This window comes from Vicia villosa, linkage group LG4 (genome assembly GCF_029867415.1).
Source record: "Vicia villosa cultivar HV-30 ecotype Madison, WI linkage group LG4, Vvil1.0, whole genome shotgun sequence".
Taxonomy (NCBI): Eukaryota; Viridiplantae; Streptophyta; class Magnoliopsida; order Fabales; family Fabaceae; genus Vicia; species Vicia villosa.
The window spans coordinates 104074666-104093633 of record NC_081183.1 but is presented as its reverse complement, the minus strand read 5'-3'; the positions used below and the strand labels follow the sequence as shown (position 1 = coordinate 104093633).

Genomic DNA, 18968 nt, shown 5'->3' with positions numbered 1-18968 from the left:
GGCATCTGCTCGGGGGTCACAACAAGTGACACATCAAGTTCGTAGTGTACCACCCAAGGGTCCTCCGAAGCAAGCGGCAAAAAAAGGTGGTGCTTTTGGGGCTCGATACCGGACGACGCTCGGAACACTTGTTGATATGTCCGATTTGAAGGGTGGTGCTTTCCGTGAAATCAATATGGATGAAGGTATCTTCGGTATTGAATTCATGTCAAATATTGCACTAGATGACTTGGAAGAGATTTTTACGCATGAACAACTAGGCGTCGGTAATATCCACTCATACATCCGGTAATATTCACTCATCCGATATATTATTTAATTAGTCGAACAATTTATTTACATATTTCAATGAAAATAATCTAATGTTTATTATGTTTTTATTTAAGGTTGTTGTATGATAGAGTGTTGCGCGGGACTCCATTGTCAAACAGATTCTGTTTTGTGTCCTCCGCCCATTGCAGCGGAATGACAATTGCTACAGAACCGGAATCAGTTAGACAGCGCTTAGTCAATAGATTCCTGTCCACCAGCAATACAGAAAGTCTGATTCTTTGGGCGTATAATATCCGACCAGTAGGGTTAGTTTCTCATTCTTGGTTCATCTAATCTTTGTTTCTTTTGCATAGCAAAATTTCCATATAACCTATTGTTTTAATTTATAGAGCACACTGGTTGTTGCTTGCTATCAACCCTATAAGAGAAGTGGTATATTTTCTGAATTCGGTAGATGGTGAGTGGACCAATTATCCGGCTATGAAGACAATGATTGATACGTAAGTGGGATCGTTCTAAATATTCGTGTATATTTATATATTTAATTATTTGTGAGAGTGATCTAAATATATGCTTTTATATTTTTGTTAGATCAATACAAGTGTTCCGAAGTCAACGAGACGCACAGGTATCCCGGACTAAATCAAACAACATTACTTGGATCAAAGTGCAGGTACATTAATTTTCACAATTTTGCTTATAATATTTATGCTACTTGATAAAACAAGACAACTATAAAATCTTATTTGTTTTTCTATGTAGTGTCCGATACAGCGAAACAGTTCAGATTGCAGATACTATGTTTTGAGGTTTATGAAAGAAATCCTTCAAACGAGTCAATTAGAGATTCCAATCATGGTATGGATTCATAACTTAATTAGATAACTTCTTATAATTTATTACATTTAAATAAATCATTCATATTATGTTTTTGTTCTGTAGTACTTTGACGACTTCTATGTTGCTTCTTACACGAGACTTAAGTTGGAAGAAATCAAAGAGGATTTGTGTCAATTTTATATTCATCAGCTATTCATGTAGGATTTGTGTCGATTTGAAGTATAATATTATAGTACTCTAGGATTGTTACTAACTAGATGACATGGAAGAGATTTTTACGCATGAACAACTAGGCGTCGGTAATATCCACTCATACATCCGGTAATATTCACTCATCCGATATATTATTTAATTAGTCGAACAATTTATTTACATATTTCAATGAAAATAATCTAATGTTTATTATGTTTTTATTTAAGGTTGTTGTATGATAGAGTGTTGCGCGGGACTCCATTGTCAAACAGATTCCGTTTTGTGTCCTCCGCCCATTGCAGCGGAATGACAATTGCTACAGAACCGGAATCAGTTAGACAGCGCTTAGTCAATAGATTCCTGTCCACCAGCAATACAGAAAGTCTGATTCTTTGGGCGTATAATATCCGACCAGTAGGGTTAGTTTCTCATTCTTGGTTCATCTAATCTTTGTTTCTTTTGCATAGCAAAATTTCCATATAACCTATTGTTTTAATTTATAGAGCACACTGGTTGTTGCTTGCTATCAACCCTATAAGAGAAGTGGTATATTTTCTGAATTCGGTAGATGGTGAGTGGACCAATTATCCGGCTATGAAGACAATGATTGATACGTAAGTGGGATCGTTCTAAATATTCGTGTATATTTATATATTTAATTATTTGTGAGAGTGATCTAAATATATGCTTTTATATTTTTGTTAGATCAATACAAGTGTTCCGAAGTCAACGAGACGCACAGGTATCCCGGACTAAATCAAACAACATTACTTGGATCAAAGTGCAGGTACATTAATTTTCACAATTTTGCTTATAATATTTATGCTACTTGATAAAACAAGACAACTATAAAATCTTATTTGTTTTTCTATGTAGTGTCCGATACAGCGAAACAGTTCAGATTGCAGATACTATGTTTTGAGGTTTATGAAAGAAATCCTTCAAACGAGTCAATTAGAGATTCCAATCATGGTATGGATTCATAACTTAATTAGATAACTTCTTATAATTTATTACATTTAAATAAATCATTCATATTATGTTTTTGTTCTGTAGTACTTTGACGACTTCTATGTTGCTTCTTACACGAGACTTAAGTTGGAAGAAATCAAAGAGGATTTGTGTCAATTTTATATTCATCAGCTATTCATGTAGGATTTGTGTCGATTTGAAGTATAATATTATAGTACTCTAGGATGGTTACTAACTTTGTTAATATTGTTGTCAATATTTGAAGTATAATATTGTTGATGTTACTGATTTAGTTTGTTTGACATGAGTTAGTTACATGTGAAACTTTCTGTATTCATACTTTACATGATTTAGTTTGTTTTACAGGAACTATAATGATGTATATATATATAATTTTGGATATTATAATGGTATTATATTAGTGTATATATATATATATATATATATATATATATATATATATATATATATATATATATATATATATATATATATATATATATTGTCCTACCTATGGTTGAAAATATATCGTCGAAAATATATTACAGGTCGAAAATATTACAGGTTGAACTGGGAGGTTGAAATTACAGGTTGCACTTTAAATACCTCATTTAGCAACGATAGCGCTTTTATAAAACGCTCTTAAAGGGCCACCTACTAAAGCGCTTTATTACTAAAAGCGCTGCGTAAGATTAAAAAAAAGAGCATAAAAAATAGAAAAAAACGCAACCTACGAAAGCGCTTTTGGAAAAGCGCTCTTATAGGGGTGGCTACCAGAGACCTTTTTCCAGAAAAAGCGCTCTTATAGGGGGACTCTCAGAGCGCTTTTTCTGGAAAAAGCGCTCTTATAGGGGGGCTACCAGAGCGCTTTTCTGGAAAAAGCGCTCTTATAGGGGGGGCTACCAGAGCGCTTTCAAAAGCGCTTTCGTTACCTACGGCAGCGCAGGCTTTGGCAGCGCTTTAGTAGCCCAAAAAAGCACTTTTAAAGCCCTTCCGTGTTGTAGTGAGAAACATATAGCCCTCTTGAGCTATATGTGAAATATGCTTCTTTTGATGGAGTTAATATACCAGATCCCACCTTGTATCGTACTTTGGTAGGAAGTTTGTGTACCTTACAAGTACTAGACCTGATATTGCTTATGCTGTTTATGTTATGAGTCAATTTGTTGTTTCTCCTACTACAGTACATTGGGCAGCTGTTCTTCGTATTCTCTATTATCTTCGAAGAACACAGTTTTAAAGTCTCTTATTCTTGTCAACCTCTTCCTTAGCATTACGTGCTTACTATAATGTTGATTGGGCTGGTGATCCTACTGATCGTAAGTCTACCAGAGAATTTTGTATCTTTCTTGGAGACTCTCTCATCTCTTGGAAGGATAAAAACAAGATATTGTCTCCCGTTCTTCTATAGAAACAGAGTATTATGCGATGACTTCCACCACCGCTGAAATAATTTGGCTGTGTTGGTTACTCTCAGATATGGGTGTCTCTGTTTCTAAAATAATTTGTGATAATAAGAGTTCCATTCAATTTCCTCATAAGTTAGTCTTTCATGAACGTACAAAACACGTCAAGATTGATTGTCATCTCACTCGTCATCACTTTGAGCATGACATCATTACTTTGTCGTTTGTTACTTCCGCTTAACAGATTACTGAGTTGTTCACAAAAACTCATTTCATCAAACGTTTTCGTTTCTTGAGTGACAAACTCTCAATACTTTATGCATGGCGAGTTTGAGGGTGATGTGAGATAATATGCAATGAACTTTTATTATAACTGGGCTAAGGGTATGATTGACTATTTATATTTTACTATATATTAAAATTTGATAAACCTTGTATTTGATAAAGCTTTCAATCAAATAAAATACAACATACGCCTAAAATGTGCACTGATGTGATGTAGTCATAAAAATCTAAAATAACAAACTTTTAACTGAATGTAACTGAATCAGTTGGGGTTGTTAATATAGTTATTATATATACTGAGTAATTGTGTAGAAGTATAGTCCCACAAGAGAATAAGTTGAGAGAGAGAGAAGAGGAATAGGCTGCTTAAGAAGTAGAGGAAAGAAAGAAGAATGGCTCCTCCAAGAAAGTTTTTTGTCAGAATTTTCCATCGATTCAGAAGAGGCAGAGTGAATCTTCAAAGAAGAAGGAATGTAATTCAAAGAAGGAGGAATGTAATTCTCAAAATGCCTGAAATCACGTTCAACGTGATTCTTCTTTTTCTAATTCTCTTTTTTGGGATAATCTTTCCCATTATTCATCATTTTAGTTCTTAGATTTCACTAATGTAATTATAACAGTGGATCCCTTCATGTAATCTTTCTCTCATTTCCAATTTCATTATTGCCATGTTCTTTACAGTATATTAGTATCTTCTTTCATTCTGTTATGTTCTTTTCTTTAGAACAAGAAACTATATAATTTTTGGCTGTATATATCTTGTGCGCACAAAGTAATCATGAAAGTATAAAAGGAATTTACCACCTTAGTGTTTTCATAATATAACTCAGACTAGTCGCTTCCATTTTAGATTCAAGATTCATGATTCATTAGTTTTCTTATAGTTTAAGTTATAAACAGTTTTCTATGAATGAATGATTCTTTGGTTATGAAATGATTGCATGATGTACTACAACATTCAATATATAAAACATTCAGAATTGTTGCTTGTCTGAATGATTCTTGATGGAACGAACAAAAGTATGATCAAAAAGTTCAAGTAGATTTATTGTTAGACGATCAAAAGTATGATAAAAAAGTTCTTGCAAATGTTTTGAGAAACTTTCTAGTAATTCCAAAACTATCAAGTCAATGAGATGGTATGAAGAAAACAACTCAAATTGATGAGATATATCAATTACACTATTATAATTTATAGCTAACTCAAGTTTGTGTTAATCTCAACAAAAAAATGTTGTCAAATTAAAAGAACAATTTGTCTCAGCATTTCATGTCTGCATGTTTGCATGTCAAAGTTATGTTTGTAGAAGTTTCAATATGAAGAGTCTACTATCCAAATGAGAACATCATCTTCTTAGTTGTAATCTACATGACGGTTCTCGAAACGTGTGACTTAGGATAGACCTTCAATAAATAGACACCTTATAAAAGCAAGAGATTGGAGTATGACTGTCAGATAACATGATGTCAATCTCCTACAGGAGACCTGGAGGTGATAAAATTTAAAATGTCTTTGACAATCAGCTCCCTGTGCATTAAAAAGATTGCAATTCACAAGCAACTTTCAATGGAAAATATAAGAAAACTTATTACAGAAGCTGATGGGTACCAACCTCATCTTATAGCTCCAAAACAAGGATACCGTCGTCTCATTGAATCCACTCTAGTTACTATCAGGCGCCCTGCCTAGGCAGCTGTTGATGTGGTAAGATTTTCACAAGAGAATCATCAATAGCAATTGAAATTTTGATTCCCTTCTCAATTGAAACTTTGTACCCATTTTTATGTGTTATTGGTGGTGCCATAAAGAATATGTTAAGAAAAACAAAAATACTTGATTGAAGAGAACTCCTGTTTTTTATATTTCTAAGTTGATTTAGTTTCTTTATTAACAAGCATTTTGAAAAATACTTTATACTCCCTCAACCTAGTCAAGTGGCTTGAAAATCGACGGATGATTTAAATTTGACACTGCTGTTATGTTTTATGCATTTTTTGTTGTAGTTGATTTATCTAAGCGTCCTGCTTTAATCTTTTTCTGATCTCTCTATTCTTACTCATTGAAATATCGTTTTGGATTGAATTCTTCTAGGTTCATTCCCTATTAAAGGACCTGGTTCACAAAGCTATTAGCGAGACTCTGGTTTGTTCCCAAGACATCTCATTTAATGTTCCTGTTGTATTCCCTGCTGATATATCTATGCTCAATAAATTGTAAAACTTGTGGTGCTCTCATTTAATTATAACTTGTATATTTTTTAATAATTGCAGCAACTATTCTGCCCTCAACAGTGGTAGAGTCCAATCCCAAACAGTATTTGTACTAATTTATGTTGGATCACGATTTTAACAACTTTGCCACCAAAGAAATTACCGGGTCGAGTCGCGGATCGGTACGCTTTCTTTAAGACGTTTCGCGGTACTGCCAAAATTATGCAAAGCAGCTCTTAATAACCACGACGCCTCCAGGATAAAACAGCCCAGTTCTATACTATACGATTACTACTTGCACGGTAGATAATCGGTCTAGAAATACACCCTCAAATGGTACTAGGACCATTCAAATATGGTATGAATACCATCTTAGTATCTGGTATAAAGACCAGTCGTAGTAATTTCTCAAACCAAGAGAAATTTCAATAATTCTCTAAAGAGAATCCAAGAAAAAATTATACTTATAATTTCTCAACTCAAACGAGGAGAAATTAACATTATTCTCTAAAGAGAATTCAAGAAGGTACTCGGAAAATTCAACGAGTAGAAAGAAAGAGAGAGAAGTTGGCGCTTCGACAATTCGAAAGACGCAGAGTTATGAGAGTGAGGAAGGAAAAACTCAAATTAAGTTTTTGGTGTGTTTTGGAATGAAACAAGTGACTTCATTATATAATGAAATAAACTAGCTAAGATTTCTAATCTAAGCAATGTGGGACTAAGAAGTTTTTTCAACTAATATACAATGTGGGACTTCACTTAATGAACTTTTTCAATTCATCTCCCTATATTGGAATATATGCATAATGTTCCAACAATCCCCCACTTGAATTTAAAACAGTGTTTCAGAAATAACGTCAAACGTTTCTAAGATTGTGAATAAGCAGAGGTGTCTACGACTTGAACCTTTGCGTAGCAAGTAGGATTCCGATTCAACAAGAGTGACACAATTGTCTTGAACTCTATCTCAGACATCAAACTCGCACACAACCTTTTCTTAAGGTGTATTCTAATAGCCCGTGCTTTAATGGCCCTGCACGTGTATCCCGGTTTAGTGAAGGCTCTAGGAATTCTGCCTCGAAATTCCATAGGAACCGGCCTCAGTTCCACAATCACATAGGTGAGTCTATCAAGAGTACTCCTGTAGCCTAGGTACTCCCTCATACAAAGTATAGATCTCATTAAGAGTTTCTATTATCTCATCCTCTTATTACTTCAGGATTCATGCTTCTTTTATTTACTCTAGCATGATCAGCTCATATTACTCACAACTTGTTATTACCCATTGAACCTATTTCTTGGGATCTCCAGTCATTTAGGTCGGGTTACCATCATGAGCAACTCATTTCTGTATAGGCATTAGTCCCATCTTTTTTTAGATGTATTATGGACTTTCTCTCTAGCTAATCCTTTCGTCAAAGGATCTGCTAAGTTTTCATCAGTGCGTACATGATCCATTCTTACAGCTCCTTTAGAGATACAATCTCTAAAGGCATTGTACTTTCTTCTTATATGACGTCTTTTACCATTATAATAACGGTTCTCAATTTTTGCAATAGCCGCGGTACTATCGCAGTGGATCAACACAACTGACATAGGTTTTTCCCATAAGGGAATCTCAGCTAGCAAGCATCTTAACCAACTTGCTTCTTCACTAGCATTTGCTAATGCGATCATTTCAGACTCCATCGTGGACTGAGCCAGGATAGTATGCTTATTTGATTTCCAAGATACAGCTCCTCCAACTATGTTGAATACATAGCCACTAGTAGCTTCGGAATCACCTGACAAGGTATTCCAATCTGCATCACTGTATCCTTCAAGTACAACAGGAAATTTTTGATAATGTAGACCGAGATATACGGTCCTTTTAAGGTACCTCATGACTTGCTCAATAGCTTGTCAGTGCTTGTTACTCGGTCTACTCGTAAATATGCATAACAATCTTACGACATATACAATGTCGGGTCTAATACAATCAGTGGCATATCTAAGGCTTCCAATGATGCTCGCATATTCAGTTTGTCTCACACTTTCACCAGTGTTCTTAAACAGTTTAACACTTGGTTTATAAGGTGTGCATGCAGGTTTACAATCAAAGTATTTATATTTCTTTAAGATCTTCTACACATAGTGTGATTGATCCTAAGAAATTTCTTGCACGGGTCTCGTGATCTTTATACCAAGAATCTCGTGATCTTTCATATCAAAGTTGTTACTCAACAATGATTTCACATCATTAATGGTCTGAATGTTTGATCCAAATATGAGTAAATAGTCTACATATAGACATATGATAGTGTAAATGCGATTCTCAAGTTTGTAATAAACGCATTTGTCACTTTCATTCACTTTATACCCATTCGATATCATTAAGTTATCAAACTTTTCATGCCATTGTTTAGGAGATTGCTTTAATCCATACAAAGATTTGTCTAACTTACAAACCTTGTTTTTCTTGTTCATGGATGTCATACCCCAATTTTTGACCTAAGATACCACCTCATATCATTTGCATATGCATCATTTGCATCTCTAACAAATTGCATAGCTTGTGTTTGCTACTTGTGACTCAGCAGGATTTAATCAGGAAATCCCTCATCAGTGCAAATAACACTCAATTAGGGTTTTGTTCTCCCTTCATCTCAAATGAATCATCTTCATCTACAATCAACATTTGGTCCTCAGAGATTCATTTCAACAAACTCAACAGCTTTGAATCGACTGAATTAGGGTTTTGACTAAAGATAGCATACTCCCGACTTTTGCTCAGAGTTTGACCTAATGACTTGGGACATGACCTCAAAACCCCAAGTACATCATTTTGATCTAATCCATTGGCTCATAACATCTCTATACAAAGATTGATCAGACAAATCCTCAGATTAGGGTTTTGAACTATCAGGGACTGAAATCAGGGATCACATTTGAGAAACCCTAAAAATCCCCAGGAAGTCAATCAAAGGTTTCAATCATCCTCAAATAATCCCTATGACAATATACAATGGAAATTGTATCTCAATTCAAGACCTACAGGCATCAATTTCATCAGGTCGACAATTAGGGTTTTTGACCTAATTCACTGAATAACTGACTTTTTAATCAGGACATGGTGTCACAACTCAAACCATGGCTCAATATCCTCTAATGCTTCAATGTGATCCATTCATACCATTCATTTGGTGAGGATAGCCTGTTTCATTTGAAATCTCCAGAGACGCGATTCGTCTGAAAAAGTCAACTGTACAAGAACACCTTTGACTTTTGGGAATTTTGGTCAACCATGACTTTTGAAGTTTTAAATCATCAATATATGATATGAGAAGTCATTTGATCAAGAAAAATCCAGAAAATCAATCAAGAATCAAAAAGTCAAAAGTTTGACTTTCATACTTAGAAAATTTTTCTAAGTGTTTTTCATGGTTTTTTCCAAACTTTGGAAGGGAATAACTCAAAATTTCACCTACAAACTGAAAAAAACTTCCAACATGAAAGTTGTAGATTTTGATCCAATAAACAACTTTGACACATATAAATTTTTTCCATAAGATCAACCATTTAAGAGATATGGTGCTTCAAAGTTGGTACTTTTTGAAAACTTCACTTGAAATCTCATTTTCTTCAAAGTTCATGGATCTTTTTCACCCATTTCCTTAAAGGTCTTGAAGAAACTTTCAACTAGGGTTTTGAAGTATGTAACATGAGCTTTCCAAAATGTCCAAGAGCATGAAAAAATATGGAGCATAGCTATGGTTTTGAATTATGCATTTAGTGATCATTTTCACTTGAAATTTCAAGCCATTTTCACTAAGTTATGAACCATTTTGCCAAATAATGCAAGTAATGATGCATCAAGACAATAATTGAAGATATTTTCTGATTAGAAGATCAGAATGGAAGAGGATAAGAAGCTTGAAGTTTAACCATGGTTTAGTCACTTTTAACCATTATGCATTAAATGTAAAGATTCCATTTTATCTCCAAATGCCAAATCACCATTCTTTGATCAACTTGCAAAGCTTGGAGTTCAGAATCCTTGGCCTATAAATAGAGGTCCAAACTTCATTCAAAATCACACCAAAACCTCACAATTATAGGTTTTCTCTCTTCTTTCTTGAATTGCAAGTTTCTTAAGTTTCAAAGAGGTAAAATGCTCAACCTCTAAACCTTTGAAGTTCTGAGCAAAATGATGCTTCCCACAACTCATAAACATCATTTGAAACTTGTTTGAACCACTCATACACCCCAAAAACACCTCAAGCTAAAAATCACTACCTCACTTCTCAAATATGCATAACCATGGCCTTATCATGTCAAAATCCATTCAAGAACATTTCTGTCCAAACTAACACTTCCAACACCTCATATACATCACATATGAACTATCCAAGCACTCACATATGATCTGTAACCTCAGAATTATCAGATTCGATTCTCACTCCAAGCAGCTGCAGTTCAGGTTCCATGGCCTTGCCCAAGTGAATTCAAACTGTTCCAAGCATTCAAACATGTTCCATAAGGTCCATTGATGCTGTTCAGATCAAGAAATAACAACTGGAACTCCTCTACTGCAAAATTCGATCTCCAACTTTGGCATTTTTGAGGTAAGTGCCTATCAACTTCAAACTCATACATGCATGCATCATAAATGAAAAACTGGTTTACCATCTTGTTTCTGCACTATCACTGATCAATAGCCCTCAATCAATTTCATGATTCATCAACTACACACGATTTCAGATTGAAACTCAGAATTAGGGTTCTTCTTGTTCATCAGAAAATTGATAGCCTTAGAGTTAAAATAAATGCAATTAAATGATACCATTGTGTTCCTTATGGAAAATCGAGCAAGTTAGGCTATTCACTTGATCCAAACAATTCAGTTTTCAGAATTTTCAAATTCAATTTGGGGGTTGTGTTCTTGGCGCCAAATTTTGAAACTGAACTTAGGAACTTGATTCAAAATATATTTAATTCATTGCAAGAGATTAACAGACCACGCGCGTGGTCTGGTTGGTTAAGTTTTTGAGTTGTGAGAGAGAGGGCGCGAGTTCAACACTCATGGGGGCCAAAACATTTTTTTTATCACTATTTTCTTTCAATTTTTTAACAAACTTCAATTAATTATTTAACTAACCAAATCAATTCATTTTTCATTCATTTTTTACACACCTCTCATTTAATATATATATTTTAAGAATATCAAAAAAAATCATCAAAAAATATTTATTTGATACATTTTAAAATAGTTTTAAAATGACTTGTTTTTAAGTAATTTTAATACTTTTAAATACTATTTTTCATTTGATTTTCAAACTTAGTAACTTGTAAATATTTTTTGAAGCAAATCCTAATTATCTAAGTGTTAATTGAGGATGATCTTTTGATTAAATTGACTTCTTTCAAAATTCAAATCGTTTTAAAACAAGCGATCGCGATTCTTTTCAAAAACAATAAACCATTTCTTTTTGAAACTTTTGATTAAATCTTTTAATTGATCAATGGGTTTTCAAAACGATGTGGGCCTCTCGAATATTAGAGAGTATAAGTCCCTTTCCTCTTCCTTTTATACAGTTTTTCTTTGTACAGAAAACTCTTTCAAAACAATACTTTTCAAACTGTTTTCAAAACAACAAACGACGCGTCTGTAAATAAAACGATCAACCATGTTTTGTAAATATACCATGGGCCTCCATGTAGGTATAAGTCCCAAGCCCCTTTTGTACATACCCATTCCTGTACATGAAATTAGGTATTTCATTGTACATACACCTTTTTGTACATATCTCAATCAGTTTGATTTTTAACTTTGAATAACAAACCAAAAATGAAGGTTTCTTTAAATCTTCCCAAAAATATACCATGGGCCTCCATGTAGGTATAAGTCCCAAGCCCCTTTTGTACATACCCATTCCTGTACATGAAATTAGGTATTTCATTGTACACACACATTTTTGTACATATCTCGATCAGTTTGATTTTTAACCTTGAATAACAAACCAAAAATGAAGGTTTCTTTAAATCTTCCCAAAAATATACCATGGGCCTCCATGTAGGTATAAGTCCCAAGCCCCTTTGTAAATACCTGTTTACATAGCTTTGAATAAATTCAAGTGGACCTCTCCCCGAGTGTGAGTCCCGAGCCCTGTGTATACAAATGGATCATGCTTACAGGTATATTTCCTTCATAAACTCCATTATATACACACACTTTGTCATATATAACTGTTCATATAACTGTTCATATTTGTTCATGTACTTGTGCATGTTTGTTCGTACTTGTTCATACTTGTGATTCTATTATATATGCTTATTCAACTTAGTATAACACTAGGTTCCCCATAGCCTCCTATTGGGCTTCGTGCAAAGAATCTCCCTAGTTTAGGTTAGGACATAGAGTATGGTTTCCCGGTGAAATCGCTCTAAGAGCTCAAACCAACTATACCATGCCTCCCCTTGGGCTTTGTACAAACGAGTGACCCTCCCATAGCCTCCTCTTGGGCTTACAATGCAAGGACCCTCGATAGTCCCTCCCATAGCCTCCTCTTGGGCTTACAATGCAAGGACCCTCGGATAGCCTCCTCTTGGGCTTCGTACAAGGACCCACGGGCTTCTTATAAGCATCCCCAATATCCAAAACAAATACCCTAGGAGATTAGACATTTTTCATCTCTATGCTAGGAGTATCTCTTCTATATCATCACAAACAATCAATCAATCAAAAATCAAACTTTTTTTTGCCACAAGGCTGGCTAATCAATCAAACTTTTTTTTGCCACAAGGCTGGCTAATCAATCAAACTGTTTTACCACCGTACTGGATGATTAATCAAAGTTTTTGTCACAAGGCTGACTTCATTGAAACTTTTGCCACAAGGCTGGCTGATTAATCAAAGTTTTTGTCACAAGGCTGACTTCATTGAAACTTTTGCCACAAGGCTGGTTAAACAAACAAAAACATCTTTATCATTCTAAGCACCCTAAGTGGCATGGCCCCGGGCTTATAATGAAAAGATTTTCAAACAAAATCAAACAGATGTATGTGATGATATAGATTAGATACATCTAGCATTTAGACGACATTTGTCTATTTTCCTTTGCTTCCACTAGCATAAGTGGGAACTACGATTGCTCTGACTTTCTCAACATCCCTTTGAGAATACGTAGGCACAAGGTCGATCCTTGGCGAGCAAAACAAAACAAAAAAACCATTCAAACCTTAGCACCCGTAGACCCGAGCTACAGATGCTCTGATTCCCTCTAAGGGATATGTATGCAGAGGATCGCAATGATCTTTGCGAGCATAATCAAACAAACACCTTAGGTCCCACCTCTTTCTCACAAGAACCTCCACCACAACAAGAATGGAATAAACAAAACAAAGAAACCTATAGAGTACTATAGATACGTTGGGTGCTAATACCTTCCCTTCGTATAACCAACCCTCTTACCCAAGATCTCTCCCCCACTTTTAGGTTATTGCAGCTTTTTTCCTTTTCCTCCTTTGGAAATAATAAAAAGTTTGGTCGGTACAAAAGAAAAATCATTTTTTGAGCACTCGAGCCCAAAGAAGGCATCAGGTGTCTCATCCCAAAAAAAAGACAACGATTTTTCGCCCGCGACAGAAAAATGGCGACTTCACTGGGGACCATCTTTTTATTGTTTCCAAAGAAAGGGTTATTTCTATTTGTTTTGTTTTTATTTTTTTCTTGTTACATGTTTGGTTCTTTGGTTTCGTTACATCTCTGGTTCTGTTACAAGTGATACATTATGGACAAATCCTAACCCGGATTAAGTACACATAAGAAATTAGGTGGAGGGTATAGTCATGTGCAGGCGCACGTGAGAATCCTTCCGCTCAGTGGAGGTTCCTTGTTTGTAATATATGTTTAGCGAGTTAATTGCGAAGACATTGTTGCTTTCATTGAACCGTAGAAGCTGAGAGACCGTAGAACCCCAACCCATCCTGGCCTTATTAGGTTGTGGTGCAGAAACTATTCAGGTGAAGACTTGGATTAGTTGTCATGCGGAGAACCACACTCAGACGAGTTTTTCTTGAGAATATTGCTGGCTCATGAGTTTAATTGTGGAAAGCCGGTAATATCCGAAAGAAAAATGTAGACTCTGACGTATCAGTAGAACATGTTTTGCAGGTGATTAACTAGAACTATCCCATATTTGGTTCTCTGACCTCATGCTCGTGACGCTGGACCTTTGAACCTGTGTGTACCATGTTTGTGTTACCATTACCATGTTTGCGTTACCATGTTTGTGTTTGCGTTACCATGTTCGCTTTACCATGTTTGAATATGTGGCATCCATACATCCATGCATTCATACATCCATAAAAAATAAAAAAAATCTTTTTCCATAAAAACATGATTTTTTCCAAACAATTAGAGAATTTTCTTTGCAAACATTATAGGATTAGATTATGGAGTGGGTAAAAAGGAATACCAAGAGGTACGGTTTCAAAGAGCCTAATGTGGAAGGACTGAAAGAGTTAGCATCTTTTGTACAAGATCCTTCTGAAAAGCCATGGAAAGCTTTTGCCTATCTTGAACACTCATGTTGATGAAGGACTTCTCAAAACTCTGGTTCAGTTTTATGATCCCGTCTACCGGTGTTTTACCTTTCCAGACTATCAGTTGGTACCAACCTTGGAAGAATACGCCAATCTTTTGGGTATTCCTGTGTCTGACAAAATACCTTTCAATGGTTTGGAAGCCATTCCTAAGTCACCAGTCATTGCAGCAGGTACCCACTTGAAGAAATCTGAAATAGAGAGTAATTGGACTACCAAAGGAAACCTTCCAGGTTTGCCTTCACAGTTTCTAATAAAGAAAGCCTTTGATTTCATCGAGACTGGTAGCATGATAGCTTTTGAAGCTGTACTAGCCTTGCTCATCTATGGGTTGGTTCTGTTTCCCAATATCGACGACTTTGTTGATATCAATGCCATAAAGATCTTTTTGAATGGAAATCCCATTCCGACTCTGCTTGGTGACATGTATTTCTCTGTCCATCATAGGAATCACCAAGGTGGTGGAATTATTGTATGTTGTGCACCTCTGTTGTTCAAATGGATTGTTTCACACTTACCTAAGTCTCCCATTTTCACGGAAAACCGGGAAGGTTTACGGTGGTCTCAAAGACTTATGTCTCTTACTAATAATGATATTCAGTGGTATACCTTGGCTCGCTGCGGTACAGAAACCATTGAAAGTTGTGGAGAATTCGCCAACGTACCCCTCATTGGTACACAAGGAGGAATTAACTACAATCCGGTCCTAGCCCGACGACAACTCGGGTATGCAAATTCAACTAAACCCATTGGCCCTACAGTGGAAAGCTACTTCTATCAGGAAGGAAATGATCCTCAAGGGTTGAAAACAAAAATGGTGAAAGCCTGGTACGACATCCGATGGAAAGAAAAAGGTGAGATAAAGAACTGTATTGCTACGAACGCCTATACCTGTTGGGTGAAGAAAAGAGCAAGGGAGTTTCAAATGCCTTATGATTATGAAAAACCCATGTTCCCTGTGGTACCTCAACGACCCAACATTCCTGCTATGGAGGAATACCAAAACACTTTGACCAAGATGAGGATAGAGAAAGACGCTTGGAAAGAAAAGTTTCGAAGAGCTGATGTGGAAAATAGAAAGTTGAAGAAACAAGTGAAAGAACATGAAGAAACTCTCTATTATCAGGATGGATGGCTCATGAACAAAGATGAGAAGATCCGTCGGAAAGATGCCGCAATCAGAAGATACATCAAAGAAAGCAAGAAAAAGCTTGAAGGCTCAACAAGCAACACTCCGATGCCTGACAATTGGAAGAATGTGGTTGACAAGCTGAGAGCTGAAAAGGCCGATTTGAAAGCTCGCTATGGGAAAGAAATCATGAAACTCAAGCTGCACAATGCATTTGGTTCTTCGTCTGATGAAGATGTTTAGGATTGTTTAGCTTTTTTTTATTTATCATTTGATTCTGTAAGGAGCTACGCTCCAATGTTGTAACATTTCCCATTATTTCAATAAAAGAATTGTTTGTGTTCAAATGTTTGCAAGGAAATAATCTTTAAAATGTTTGGAAAAATCATAAATTTCTTTTTGCATACATCATTCTGCATATCGAGTCTGTTGTATAGAGTCTTATCTTTTGGATCTTTCTCCAATAGATCGTCAAGCTGTCGCGTCTCAAAGTTTCTCGACCGCGCTCGCAATCAGATCACAGATACAATACTCGTTCAAATAGAAGAAGAGTAATGGAACACTCTGAACAAGAGAATATTGAGCTTCGTGGTACAGTGACCACCCTTCAGGAAAAATTGGAAAGTCTCACTACTCTGGTTGACTCCTTAATGGCCGCACAGAATCAGCCGCCGCCACCCAACAGTCAAGCAACGGTAACATCTGAAGTCACTACTCCAGTTTCTACAGTTGCATTCAACATTCCATCTTTCTCCATGCCAGAAGGTTGGGGCCCGCCTTTCAGCTTTGGTACAGGTTTCCGCCATAATTTCTCTGGGGTTCAAACAGCTACAACTGAAGCGCCTACTGCACAAGGTTCGGCGTTTATTCCACATTCAGGGGTAACTTTTTCTCAAATCACTATGGCACTTTCTCAACCCACTATGACGGTTCCGACCCCTACGGTTCACACTGTTCCTTATGATGGCAATGAGATTTATCATGATCAAGGTGATAGCACAAATCCGCGTAATCTTGTAGGAGACCTCCAAGAACAGTTCAACAAGATGCAGTTGGAAGTCAAAGCTATTCGTGGCAAAGATTTGTTTGGAAAGAATGCCCAGGAGCTATGTTTGGTTCCCAGTGTACAGATACCAGCTAAATTCAAGGTCCCAGACTTTGAGAAGTACAAAGGTAGTTCTTGTCCGCAAAGCCATCTTGTGATGTATGCCAGAAAGATGTCTACTTATGCAGATAATCATCAGTTGCTTATCCATTACTTTCAAGACAGTTTGACTGGTGCCGCACTGAAGTGGTACACAGGTTTGGATAGCACCAATATTCGAACTTTCAATGACCTAGGTGAGGCCTTTGTCCGACAATACAAGTATAACTCGGATATGGCTCCAGACAGAGATCAGCTTCGGTCCATGGCTCAGAAAGACCATGAAGCTTTCAAAGAATATGCCCAACGATGGAGAGAAACTGCTGCTCAGATTAATCCACCGTTAAAAGAGAAAGAGATGACAAAGATCTTCTTGAATACTCTCAGTCCGTTTTATTATGAACGCATGATTGCTAGTGCTCCAAGTGATTTCACCGAAATGGTAAACATGGGGATGCGTCTAGAAGAAGGAGTCCGAACCGGACGTCTGACTAAAGAAAGTGGATCTTCGAGCGGAACCAAAAAGTTTGGAAGTGGTTTCCCAAAGAAGAAAGAACAAAGTGTTGACATGGTATCCCAAGGGAGGCCAAGAGGAAACGTCAATCGTCAGCGACAGGTTGCTTCTATCGCACCAGCCGTTAATACAACACCGAATCCGGGATTTACCCCGCAGTTTCAACAACAACAGCCTCGACAACAGGCTCAGCAGTTTAACAATAATCAGAATCGAGTACAAAGAGCTCCACAGTTTGATCCGATTCCAATGACCTACACAGAGTTGTACCCTGCTTTGATTGAAAGAGGTCTTGTTCAAACTAAAGCACCACCACCTGTACCTGAGAAACTCCCATGGTGGTACAAAGCTGAGGACTCATGCCCTTATCATCAAGGAGCACCTGGCCATGATCTCGAGCATTGCATAGCTTTGAAACATGAAGTTCAGAGGTTGGTAAGATCTAATCTCCTCTCTTTCAGAAATTTGAACCCTAATGTGCAAGCAAATCCGCTGCCCAATCATGGAGGGCATGTTGTAAACATGGTATATGGATGTCCTGGTCCATACCGGGTCTATAATATCAATTACTCAAGAGCCGATTTGGTACAAATGCATGCCACTCTTTGTCGGGGGCAGAATTTTCGCCAGCATCAATACGGTTCCTGTAGAATATGTTGTGTGGATCCTCACGGGTGTTCAATTGTGAGAAGAGATCTCCAAATTTTGCTAGACAATGGTACTATTCAGATCTATAGAAATAGGAATGAAAATGAAGTTAACATGATAGGATGCTATCCGCATGAGCTTTTAGTCTCAGATATCAACTCGGAAATGCCTAAAGTTAACGTCATCATTCCTCATTTCAACATGCCTGAGCGCATGGAAGTTACTTACAACAAGCCGAAGGTTCCTATTGCTCCTTTGATCATTTGTCTACCTGGACCTGTTCCTTATGACTCTGACAAGGCAGTTCCATACAACTACAATGCAACAATGATAAAGGATGGACAAGAAGTTCCTTTACCAACTCTCTCATCTGTTGAAAACATTGCTGATGTAAGTCGTGTAACAAGAAGTGGACGTGTGTATACTCCACTACCTCCGAAACAGCCTGTTGCTCCTGCAGCCGGGCAAAATCATGTCAATACACCAGTAAGGAATCCTGAGGAAACTCCTGTCAGTAATACAAACACTGATGTTGGTCAATCCAGTGGAACCAATGTGAATCCTGATTTTGATGAAATTTTGAAGCTTATCAAAAGAAGTGAATACAAGATTGTGGATCAGCTTATGCAGACTCCTTCAAAAATCTCAATACTTTCATTGCTGTTGAACTCAGAAGCCCACAGGGAAGCCCTGATGCGAGTCTTGGATCAAGCTTTCGTAGACCATGATGTTACTGTTGACCACTTTGATGGGATAATAGCCAACATAACA

General features: G+C 36.6%; 3 long non-coding RNA genes across 3 annotated transcripts; all 3 read left to right on the top strand.

The window, feature by feature from the left end:
• The first annotated feature begins 473 nt into the window (after positions 1-473).
• Positions 474-946, top strand: LOC131599416 (uncharacterized). The gene is made up of 3 exons (XR_009282759.1): positions 474-578; positions 663-773; positions 865-946. It is a non-coding gene; the product is annotated as an uncharacterized LOC131599416 (long non-coding RNA).
• Positions 947-1619: 673 nt separating this feature from the next.
• LOC131599415 (uncharacterized) lies at positions 1620-2092 on the top strand. Its single transcript, XR_009282758.1, has 3 exons — positions 1620-1724; positions 1809-1919; positions 2011-2092. It is a non-coding gene; the product is annotated as an uncharacterized LOC131599415 (long non-coding RNA).
• A 3368-nt stretch (positions 2093-5460) lies between these two features.
• LOC131599414 (uncharacterized) lies at positions 5461-6268 on the top strand. The gene is made up of 3 exons (XR_009282757.1): positions 5461-5673; positions 6061-6111; positions 6240-6268. It is a non-coding gene; the product is annotated as an uncharacterized LOC131599414 (long non-coding RNA).
• Positions 6269-18968: the final 12700 nt, after the last annotated feature.